At 48.0% G+C, this 9,428-nt stretch overlaps 1 long non-coding RNA gene across 4 annotated transcripts; it reads left to right on the forward strand.

The window, feature by feature from the left end:
• The first annotated feature begins 10 nt into the window (after positions 1-10).
• Positions 11-7,066, forward strand: LOC108446332. Of its 4 annotated transcripts, none has more exons than XR_001861495.1 (3): positions 11-2,281; positions 2,725-3,064; positions 3,578-7,066. It is a non-coding gene; the product is annotated as an uncharacterized LOC108446332 (long non-coding RNA). The 4 variants fall into 4 exon arrangements; XR_001861496.1 differs by having other exon boundaries at positions 2,785-3,064; XR_001861497.1 differs by having other exon boundaries at positions 2,859-3,064.
• The last annotated feature ends 2,362 nt before the right edge of the window (positions 7,067-9,428 follow it).

Consider the following 9,428-nt stretch of genomic DNA (forward strand, 5'->3'; position numbering starts at 1 on the left):
ACGCCACGCCAGGGTGGCCCGTCCGCCCCGCGCCCGCCGGGTACAGCGTTGGGCGGCCGTACGTGCAGGCCTTTGCCCCGCTAGGGAGAGGCGCTGGGCTGCCTCGCTGAGCCCTGTGCATCCCCCTCCCCACGCCCGCCACGTCCCCAGGACCACGTGGAGAGAAGGACACTCTCCCAGCGCAGCATCCCGCATGTACCATCCCCTGTGGGAGCCTGCGAGGGGGTTGGGGAGAGAACAGTGGAGCAACCCCTGATAAGGGGGGTCTGGGCCCCAAAGCAGGGAGCTGGGGCTCCCTCTGTTGGGTGCTCTTGTGTCTTGTTTCCCCGGCTCCCGTGTCCTCTTTGCTCCGGCACCTTGTGTCAGGCCGGAGGGGCCAAGGGCAGCCCGAAATTCCTGTGCTGAAATTAGGGCAGCTAATCTGAACAGGCTTCCTTCTGAAAAAGTACTGACTTTTTTTTTTGACAGACCACCGAGGGGGCTTGGGGGAGGCACATGCCTTCTGTGAGGGATGCTGCTGGAAGAACTAGGACAAGCTGGCAGCATGGCATTAGACCTGGGTCTGCTTTAACGCCCCTGGCTCATCCGTCTTTTTCTCAGGCTTTCCCTTGCCAGGAAGATGGCATTAGGGCACAGCAGCTGATCCCTGTGTTTTGGTGTTCCAGTGCCTGCTGTCAAACTTGCTGCCTAGTGGGCTTAGGGTGGTTATAGCCATCCTCTGGAGACAAGAGAGAATAGTAGAATCATTTAGGTGGGAAAAGACCTCCAGGATCATCAGGGTGGAAGGTTTTGTTTGATGGGAGCGTCCTTCTCTTGGTGGGCTCCCAAGCCCCAGCAGCCCACTCCACCAACCATGCAACAGGATGGGGGACACCCAGGAAAAGGGGCACTGGGGAGGCTGAGGATGCTTCTAGTCCTGTCACATTAACCAGATGGAGCCAACAACCCACCTCTGCCACTGCCAGACAGTTCAAGGACTGATCAATATGAATAAATGGTGATCCTCAAAAGTATGGTGCAAGCATTAAAAAAGACCATTTCAGAGCAACCTCAGAGGAGTTGTCAGTTCAGCAGCATCACAGGCTGGGCTCCACTGCCAAGCAGAAGTCAGGTTTTGGAGAGGATCTTACCTCTGTTCTTTGTGCTGTCAGGATGAATTACCTGCAGACTGCCTGTGTGGGGTGACATGTAACCTCGTTCTAAGCTGCAAGTGAAGGGGATTTCACAGCCTCCCTGAGCTCCTAGAAAACTCTGTTTTGGTTTGGGGCACATATGTAGGCATGCCTCTGGGTCCAGAGGAAAGGGAGTTCTCACCTCTCCAGGGACTTAATTGGCCTCCAGGGCTGGAAGCAAATGCAGGGTGCCATCAGAAAGATGGGACTCGTCTTTTCCACTGGCATGTCATGAGAGCTCTGACTTTCTAGGTGCTTATCTTTCCTAAGCATAACAGCTGATCCTGCTTTCCCCAGTGCAAGAAGTGCATCTTGGCTTGGGCAACATTGGTTGATCCCTGTCCTTGTTCTAGCAGTCTTTTAATCTACTTGCAGACTATTTTTCATGGGCCTGGTCTTTCTTTATTTTCCCCTAAAAAATTAGACATGCTTCTTTCTCATCATGTCTTCTAAATCTTTTCTTATTGCTCTCTCCTCAAGCCTCTCCTTGCCCTAGCTCTTCCCCACTGTCTCCTGCTTACAGCCCGCCACAAATTTGCTCGTCTTTCTTTGTGTTACTCTCCATTCCAGCCACATTTGTCATTGTCAGGTCGTTCCTCACCACAGACTTCATAGTGCAAGGAACTTTCCTTCCCCTTTGAAGGCAAGTGCATTGTTTGTCTTTCTTTCATCACCTGGTGCCACTCTTCTTGCCTGGATTTTGGAAGGCACTTGTTAGGTGTTCAGAGATAACGTGGGAGAATATCTAGAGTCTTCTGGGTTGATGAAGGTACCAGTTAGCTTTTCTTTCTGCCTCTCTTCTACTTACTTTGCGTCCTTGCTGACTTTTCTGTCTCATTTCTAGAGTTGAGTTTGATCCCTTGTACCATTCTGATGCTTTGGACCCTCTTGGCTCTGACTGATTTCATCCCAGTTTCATCCCTGGAGGCTTGTGCTAATTCTGTTATTCTCATCTGTAATTTTACCTATGTGTCTTTGTTCCTCATTTCCTTTTTGATTATCAAGGCATAGATGGTGGTAGTCTCACAAGCCCTCTCCTGATGGTGTTTTTCTCTCAATGCTGTTTTTCTCTTCAAAAAGACATGTATGGAGCAGCTGCAATTTCAAAGGTGGGTCCTAGATCTTGGTGCTTAAATTTACACCTGGATGTGTGTAGGCTCATCTAGCCCTCCCTAGGCAAAACACTCTAATGTAAATGCTTTTAAACAAAGTAAAAACCCCAAGAAAGATAATTAAACAACAGGTAGGTAATTAGTACCCCACTAACTTTTTCAGTTTTGTTTTCTGTAAAATAAAGTAGCCTGGCCTCGGCAGAGAATGCTGGGAACATGGGGGAGAAGCAGCTGGAGAGGCTGGGTGGGTGTAGTGGTGCATTCATCCCCTCCCTCTCCTCCCCCCACCGCCACGTCCAGGCTACAGTGTGATCTGAGAAAATGCTTGTTTGGCCTTCTCCTTGAAAACACTACCTGGGCTCAGTTCTTTCTGAGCTTATCAAAAAACACTGTCTGCTCTTAGGAACTCCTTAATGAGCTTCTGTTTTTCTCATGACCAGCCTTGGAAAATATTTCCCTGGCCTGAATGGTATAACATTCCTATTCTCACACTTTCAAAGAAAAGCCAAACTGTGGCCAGGCTGAAACATTGTTATGGCTGAAGCCCACTCTCTTACAACCCTATAAACATCAGTCCAAGATGGGGCCCCTTGAGCTCTCCTGGGACCGCAGCAGGCCTGTGACCAGCCATCTCCCTCTGAGGGGGACGCCTCTCAGAGCCAGCAAACCCTCAGGTTGGCTGTACCTGGAGGATCACCAAACAATGATGCATTCTGGGCCAACACCCTCACTCCTCAAGGCCTGATCCTTCGCCCGTCAGGAGATGCAAAAGCATGCAAAGTGAGTATTTTCACTGACTTCTGAGGGAAATTTTTCCACAGGTACCTTATCTTGCACTGACTGTTTCTGTCTGCATACTCCATACTGTTTGCACATATGCTATAGCAAGTCTGGAAGTTAAGTTAAATTATAGTAATAATTTAGGCTAAATGCTGTTAAGTGTCATTTCTCTGTTAGACTGTTAAGGTTAAGATATAAATTAAGGTATAAGTTAAGTTAAAGTACTGTTAAGTTTAAGTGTTATTAAGCTTTATGCCGCATTCCTTTTTATCCTTGTTTACACTATCTTTACACACAGATACACACGCATACTTAGGTAGTTTCAATTCATTTCTGTTTTGATTGCCTGGCTTTTGTTTGGTTTTGTTGTTGCCTGCTTTCCCCTTGGGGTGCCTTAGTTGCCCTTTGTAAGTAGAGTGAAACTTGCTAACAAATCTGTTGTCCTTTGTAGTTTAATATTAAATCTGACTTTTGCTCATACCCTTGCTGGTGATTTTTTTGAATGATCTCAAGGACACTTGTTCAGGACAGAGGGAAAAGGCTGGAACCTGGATTTCTCTGCTTTCAAGTACGTGGACTACTCCTTGAAGATCTCTCAGCTCTGATTCATATCCTTTCCACTTTAAATACTCATAGAAGGGACAGAGGCTTGACTGCCATGCAAGACTGGGAGCCCTGGTTCCTTGCTGGGCTCTGCACCTGACTGGGCTTGTTTGCTCTAAAGTCTGGGCACCCTTATCAGAAGAGCAAACTTGTGACTAAGAGTTTATTTCTATGCTTTTTGTGCATGAACCTCTGTAACCAGCATTTCCCCCCCTTTCCAGAAGACCAGATAATTCTGGAAGGAAAGAGTCATTGGTGATCCAAGGAATTCATGAACTGTCCCAATGGCCCTGCCGTTTCTGGCGGGATTTGGCAAAGAAAATCCCTGACAGTAGTGGCCAAGGGGATAGGTAGCCTGGGTTTTGCTGCTGACAGATTAGACTTAGTGACAGGGGAGCTGCTGGCTTTGTGTCCTGATCAGGAGATGAGGCAGCTGGGCCCATCTCTGAGCTCCAAGTCCTCAGCTCCTGTCAGGCATTTGCTGGCATTCAGGTGCATCTTACCCTGATGGCTCTCTGTTCTGCCCTTGTGACCCATGGAAAAACCCTTGAGTTTTCGCCAGAGCTGGCGGCTCATCTTCCTCACCTCATCTTCCAGCAGATTTCTTGGAGCTGCTCACCACCTAGCAAGCTCAGCAGTCCTTAAGTAACTAATGAGTGGCAGTGCAATATGCTTGTTATTCATTTTATTTCACTGATGACTCAAGTAGTTGGGTTTAGGCCAAACCACCTCTTCATGTGATCTCCAAGGAGGAAGGACAGAAGGTTTCCTGCTGTACTGTATATGCTTTTCTTTGCTCTTTTGAGTGTTGGCTTTCCTTAGCCATGTGTGCCCATGCTTGCATGGCAATAAAGAAGGCATTTGTGAAAGAAAAAAAGTTGCTGATGATGCATGAAACTGTTTTCCACGCATACCACTCTGTTCCCAGGACTGGGAGGAGTGGTGATTTAGCTCCACAATGTGAATCAGTGTTTGCTTGGCATTCCTTGGGGTGGTTCAAAAGCCCTATTAGCCTTCTGCAAAATCCTTCTGAAAATACACAAAAGATATTATTAATTTTAGGTATATGTGACTTAATTAAAAGAGAGAAGTTTCTTCAGGAATTGATCTCAGCTATCCCATGTGCATCTGACTCATGTTTCCACAAGCTGGGAACAGTGAGCAAATGGAGATAAGGGGTCCAGGTCAAAGGGTGCATAGTCTGTGAGAAATGCTTTTTTCTTAGTTTTTTGACCTGTTCTTACCCTGGAGATGCTGATGTTTCAAATATCCTGCCCAGACTATTAATCCTTTTCCAATGCTGTGGAAATCTCAGAACCAGCAGGCTGTTATTACTTACTAAAAAATACGCTTTGACTTAAGTTTTTCCAGCATCTAATAAAAACAATGATGTCCTCAAACTCCGCTTCCTTGGGATTAGAATGATCTGTGGAAATGATCCTTCCACCTCCACTTCCTCCCAACTGGTCATCCCTGTGTCAGGAAAGCATTTGTGCTGTGTTTGGTACTGCTGCGCTAACTGCCAACATTTTCAGCTTGGAAAAGCATGCTCTGAAAGGAAACTACCATCTCTGGGGAGATGGACAGCAATCACTGTAGTGTCACAGTGCATTAACAGGAGAAAGCCTGTGGCAGTTTGATTCTGAGCAGCATGGATGGCTGTGAGCGTAGTGGTGAACTTCCTGGTGCACACATATCCCAACACCTGATTTCTCCCGTGAGCAATGCCATCACCTGGAGTGCTGGATGCTTTCCTGTGGGATGCCTTGTGCCCCCCAGGATGCCCTTTTCCCCTGTCATGTCACCAGGAGCCCTTCACCTCCCCACCATCAACCTGCTGTGGGGCTTCCTCCCTCCCTGGGCAGCAGTCTGGGAGTGCTTGCCTGCTCTCCCCTCCCTGCCTCACCTTGCTTTTGGATACCTGGGAAGAAGCTGTGAGCCAGGACTAGTGGCAAATATGGGGATCATGTTTGAGGAGGCTGCCCTGAAACAGGTTCACCTGACATGAAGTAGGGCAGAGATTTAGGTGTTTAAAACAGGCAGCATTACCACAGATAGCTGAGATAGCTTTCCAAAGCACTCAGCTCTCATTTTTCAAGCATTTCAGTCACTAAAGCATTTCACAAAGTGGAGCTCTGCCACTTGAACCCAGTATCTGTCTTGCGGAGAAATTAGTAGCAGCAAGTCTGGGTAGCAGATGGTAAAGTGTTCCAGGCAGTTAAGGAAGAGGGAACAATAGTGACACTTAATGACATCTTGTTAAAGAAACATGCATGTCACTTCATCTCAGATATGAATATACACTAGAGTGGGGATGATTAAGTAGAGTACTTCGTATTTAGAAATAGGTGTCTGTTTGCCTTTGGAATCAAAATTTCCAAGACTTCTACGAGGCTGCCAGACTTTGTCTTGACTTGCTCAGTACCTCTCTGAATCTACTTTCTGACACTTCGTAATTTTTAGAATACTTATTTATGCTCCAAGGACCTGTTATATGCCTTTTTTTGGGCAAAATCATTTTATTTTCCTTCTATGTGTGTTAGTGACTTTGAAGGGAGCTAGTGAATAGCTCTCCTTGGAGCCACTGCAGCCACTTGTGCTGCAATGCTCACCTGTATCTGAACAAGGGGAGGATCATTCATTTCCATTTAGCACATTTAGCAAACATTTCCATTCAGCCATTAGTCTGCCTTTTGAGAGACAGAAATGGACACATTTTCCATTTAGGATGACATTGTGACGTGGTTGTAGGTTTCGAACAGCTGTCAGATGTTGACATGATTTTCAGAGGTCCTTAGAAAGGTCAGGCCTGGCAGGGCTACCATTTCCTGACCTGCTGGAAAGACCTGGAACACTTACTGATACAGGAGTGGTTCATCTGCCTCTGCTTAGAGTCTGAGGCAAATGGGACGCTGATGGAGTGAGGACCATTGAAAAGCCTGGGATTTGTACAGCATTTCTAGAGCCCAAATCAGTGGAGGTGCTGCTCCTGGGGAGCTTCTGGTGGTGATGCACTTCCTGGCACACAGGCATGTAGAGGCAGCAGGAGTGGGTCTGGGGCTGCTCAGTAGCACCATTCATTGTCACTGGTCCTCCCTGGTGCCCATTCAGACATGGTCTGCAAGTGCTGCTCTCTGACACATGCTCCAAGAAGCTGAAGATCCATCCTCCTTCCCAATGACTGCTTTGGGATATCTTAAGCTAAGATAAGGACAGTCTTCTTGACATAAACATCATTTTTCCTGCATTGTTACTGTCTGGGCTCCTGTTGAAATGCAAAGTGATGGAGAACTGTGGTCTGACATAGGGATGCTGAGGACCCTTGGCTGGGCACTGCAATCCTCATGTAAAATGATGCTAATTTTCATCTTTGGAAATAAATGCAACTTCTATTTTTCACACTCTGTTACCCTGGTTTCATGGTACCTTGGTGCCTCAGTAAAGAAACCTGCCAGTCATCAGTTTCCAAGCCATATATTTGTAATTGAAGAGGGCAGCTCCCACCTCCTGGTGGCCATCCAGCCCTGGCCGGCATCCAGCTGTGTCTGCGTCACTGGCCCTGCTGGTTATGCAAGTGCCCCTCTACTGGCGTGACCCGCAATGGCTTTCGTAACCTGGCTGGCAGGGCTCTGGGGGGCTTTTCCCTCTACCCCAGCTGGACCCTGGCTTTCCCGAGTGTTACAGCGGGGATTACCGTAACACGCATATATCAAACCAGGAGGCCCGTGGAAAAGAAATATATATGCGGACAGATTCTAGATAGATGTTTCAGAGATGTTTATTTCCCCAGCCGCATGGCCAGAGCTCTGCCGAGGAACCCTCACAGTCTGGACTGAGGGTCCTTGCCTGCCCAGGGAAACACAAACCAACCAATGGGGAACGAGGCTGACCAGGGGCTCGGGAAACCCCATGTGTCTGTGCCCTCAGGGCCCCTCTCCCAGGGCTACATGGCGGGGGGAGGAGACCCTGACACCCCAGTGGCTTTGCTCAGCTCTGACCGGCCTCAGCACGAGTCGGGAAGCCCAGAATTCAGGCTGGGAAGCTCTTGGTGCTGCTGGACACACGAAGTTGGAAGCCCCCTTTTAGGCATCTGGTGGAGTTTTGGGCTTCTTGTGCCTTCTGCAGCTACCCTGACCTCAGGGCACCAGGTTGCATGTGACTGAGCGCCCCTCACCCCTCTGGCCTGGTCCAGGCAGTGAGTTGGCAAAGCTTGAGGTTTTGTTAACTCCCAGCCACAAAGACAAGGGTTGGGAGCTGGCCACTTCCCAGGTGGCCGGCTGGGCTGTGTCCTCTCCCCAGCTGTGTGCCAGAGGGGCTGCTTTGCTGAGGTAATGCAAAAAAGTCATGGCAAAGGCAACCTGGACTGTGCCTAGGTTTATCATCCTGCAAAAATGATCTGCTTATTCGATAGCAAAATCCTCTCTGAATTCCCTACTTGCATTGCATCGAACATCATAGATTTCATTATGAATGGATTTTTGTCCTTCCAGGGCAGCTTTAAGAGACATGGAAAGGTTCTCTTCCCTCCATGGGTACACCCTGGAGTTTGGGTGAATCTGCTCTTTTCCTCAGAGAACAGCTGAACTTGCTGCCTTTATTGTGTTCTAGTTTCTTTTTTTGAAAGAAGTTCTAGTTTCACCTCTATGCCAGGGATATCAGAGGATTAATGAGGGCTCTTCCTAACAGACTTTCAGTAGCTTTAAGTCCAGAAGACATTTTGCAGAGAAAGTCTGATCTGGAGCTGATCCCTGCAGGGTGAAAGCATCACTCTCCTTGGCACAGCATGCTTCCTGTCTTCAGGGAGCTGTCAGGGCTGTCTTCTGAATCCCTTCACTGCCATGACTCAGTCTCTTCCGACTTCTCTTCAGCCCCTTTTGGTGCTTTACCATCCTGGGGTTCACTGTGTCACCACAGCTCAGACCTGGCTTTTGGAGCATGTGCCACCTCCATCTCCTGCTCCTGGGTGTATGGCATGGAGCAGGGCTACCCGTGACTGGCTCTGACTGATGCCGGAGAAGCGCTCCAAGGCAGCAATGGTCTGAAGAAATACTGGTTTTATTATCTCTTGACTGTTTGGTGGGTTGCCCAAGGCTCTTCTGAGATCTTGCTGAAATTGTTTAAATGATATTTCATCCTTGGCCTCTCAATATAAAGGAGGGATACACTCAGTGACTGACAAGGTGAGGGCATGGAAAGAAAGAGTCATGCAATAGATACACAAATGTGATATTAAAAACACCCCAAAGATACTTCTGGAGTAATTTCAGGATTTCTGTCTGTTGGATGGACAAGGGACAGTTTTGAATAACTCGTCCTTTGCAAGGGAACAGACACTGCCTTATGAGAGACCCTTCACCTCAGGAAATTAGGACCTTGTTCGACACTAAGTCCATTTCCCTTCCACTGAGCTGAGTCCAGGTCAGCAGAAAATTCCTCCTGAGATGGACAGTAAGCTCTGGGCACTAAAATTCATGGCAGGAACACTGTCCAGGCAACTCAGAAGCAGTCAGTGACCTAGTCCAGCAGCAAGGCAAACCTGTGAAACATAAAACATGCTTGCAAACGCAGTGAAGCTGGGGTAGTTGGTCATTAGTGACTCCAGAAAGGCTTGAATGTGTGTTCTGGAGGGGAAAGGCTGTTTCGCAGTCTGTGACCTATCTGAGCATCCCTCCTGCGATGCCATTCAAGATCCAAAGTCTAGCAAAGTAAAGGTCTGATTTTTACTCCAACTTGGGGCTTTTAGGGCACTGTCAATGGGCAG

The sequence above is a fragment of the Corvus brachyrhynchos genome, unplaced genomic scaffold (assembly GCF_000691975.1).
Source record: "Corvus brachyrhynchos isolate BGI_N302 unplaced genomic scaffold, ASM69197v1 scaffold444, whole genome shotgun sequence".
In the NCBI taxonomy this organism is placed as follows: domain Eukaryota; kingdom Metazoa; phylum Chordata; class Aves; order Passeriformes; family Corvidae; genus Corvus; species Corvus brachyrhynchos.